Raw genomic sequence first — 2,500 nt, forward strand, 5'->3', positions numbered from 1 at the left:
AGCATGCATCGGTTTCTCTTTGATCACAGCTTTTTCCTGCAGTTTTCCGGACCTTTCTGTAATCTGGAGAGCACTGTCGCCACCTAATGAGTCCGTAAAATAGGTTATACACCTTCAATAGCTCCCATATTTGTACAGGAGATGCCTGATGCTTTGATCCACGTCCCACCGTCAAAAAACGCAATTGACGAACATACTCATCCTTGGCACTCTACGTTACTAAACGAAATGACGAACATACTCGTCCATGGCACTCAATGAGTTAACAACCAGGATACTGCATGTTTTGGTGAAGGGGTTCCTATATGAAGGAAACCCCCGAGAGGCACGGGGAGAACATGCAAACTCCACACAGAAAGGCCCTTTTGACGACCCCACCCGGGCGGTGGCACTCGAGGACATGCGGACGGGCACGCATTCCTTCAGTGCTCACAGCGTCCCAGATGGGAATCGAACCCAGGACCTTCGAGCTGTGAGGGGACAGCGCTTACCACTGCACTACCGTACCCCCAACTTTTTTAGTTATTTCAAGTAAATGTGCTGTGTTGAGAGAGATAATAAGCAGCACAGGGCTGAGAATTGAAACGCGTATTTACATTCAGTAAAAACAAGTTTGCTGATTCATTCATGTGCTAATCCTTTGGTTTCAGAGTGAAACTGCAATAGTACTGCACATAATGGCTTTTCATTGTCACTTTTTTTTTTATACTTTATTTTTACATCCTTTTTTCAAGAGAAAATACACACAGGACAAACAATAACAAAAACAACAACAACAACAACAACAACAACAGGAGGTCAGAGGCCTGAGGCCTGTACTACAAAGCAAGATTTAGGTTGATCCTGATAAGTTTGGGTTTAAACCTGGTTTAGCCGTACTACAAAGCAAGTTAACTTCTTACCGACATATATTTCCATAGCAACTTATGCTTCACACTTAACCTGGTCCGCAGCAGGTTAAGTTGCAAGGATAAGATTAGACCTTAAATACACTGCCCACGAACCAATCGAATCAGCAGTTTGGAAAAATGGCCAACCCCTTTCTGGACGAGTTTCCCATTGAGGAAGGAGCATGAATTGTAATGTTGAATTAATCAAGGACTAAAGCCTTGCACTTGTTGCAGGCTACATTTTAATTAAGCCCTACTTACCACTTTGGAATATGTTTTTATATATTCATTTTTGTGCTCTCAAGTAGCCTAGATACGTTGTTTGACCCCGCTGATCGATTGCAGCTGAATAGTGAGTGGAGAAATATCACTAAACCGGCATAAAAAGGTTACATAAACGTCTCCAAAGCGCACAGTGCCGTGTGCACAACAGAGCTGAGACTGACGTTGGGTTAATTAGGCTATTTTTTATAAATTAAATCTATGCCCGCACGTAGGCTACCGTGTCGATTCAGTTCAGAAGCATTTTCTAATTTTATTATCATTCTTTTTTTTATTGATTAGCCTATAGGAATCATTCAATCAGTGCGACTAAACACATCATGAGATCATTATTATTCATTGAGCCTAAATGGTCTATAGCTACATACGGATTTTGGACTGAGATAGATTACACATTGCTTCCACAAAAGACTGTAGATAGAGAGCTGTAGATAGCCTACGAAACCGCTCTTCAAAGAAATTACTGGTGTGGATAAAAGTGGTCACTTTAGACAGTCATTCGGGAACAGTAATAATATCCAACGCAGATTTGTATTTGCGGTTTCATTCAATGAGGAAATAGGCGTGTCTGGCGCTGTAGGAGTTTTGGAGCAGTCCATATTGCACTGTGATTGGCAGTTGTTAAAAACCACGCCTCTTTTGCGGGCACGAGCTCCAGTGCACGGGCATTTTCATGTGCATGAGCTGTCAGCTTGATTAGAAAAACCTGGTTCGAGTTAACGAGTGGCAATCGACGTTCGTAGTACAAGTAAACTACAATCGAGCTGATCTGGTTTAGACAAACCAGATCTGGTTTAGACAAACCAGATCAAGGGACAGATCCTGGATCTTCTTATACAACATTCGTAGTACAGAGCCCTGTACTACAAAGCAAGATTTAGGTTGATCCTGATAAGTTTGGGTTTAAACCTGGTTTAGCCGTACTACAAAGCAAGTTAACTTCTTACCGACATATATTTCCATAGCAACTTATGCTTCACACTTAACCTGGTCCGCAGCAGGTTAAGTTGCAAGGATAAGATTAGACCTTAAATACACCGCCCACGAACCAATCGAATCAGCAGTTTGGAAAAATGGCCAACCCTTTTCTGGACGAGTTTCCCATCGAGGAAGGAGCACGAATTGTAATGTTGAATTAATCAAGGACTAAAGCCTTGCACTTGTTGCAGGCTACATTTTAATTAAGCCCTACTTACCACTTTGGAATATGTTTTTATATATTCATTTTTGTGCTCTCAAGTAGCCTAGATACGTTGTTTGACCCCGCTGATCGAATAGTGAGTGGAGAAATATCACTAAACCGGCATAAAAAGGTTACATAAACGTCT

General features: G+C 41.7%; 1 protein-coding gene across 1 annotated transcript in view; it reads left to right on the top strand.

Annotated features, from left to right (window-relative positions):
- Positions 1–2,500, top strand: part of LOC310786451 (E3 ubiquitin-protein ligase RNF43-like) — a gene marked incomplete at both ends in the record, with an annotated part of 24,206 nt that overhangs the window by 7,256 nt on the left and 14,450 nt on the right. The gene's annotated exons all lie outside the window — the stretch shown is intronic.

Source organism: Poromitra crassiceps (genome assembly GCF_964638095.1).
Source record: "Poromitra crassiceps genome assembly, chromosome: 1".
In the NCBI taxonomy this organism is placed as follows: domain Eukaryota; kingdom Metazoa; phylum Chordata; class Actinopteri; order Beryciformes; family Melamphaidae; genus Poromitra; species Poromitra crassiceps.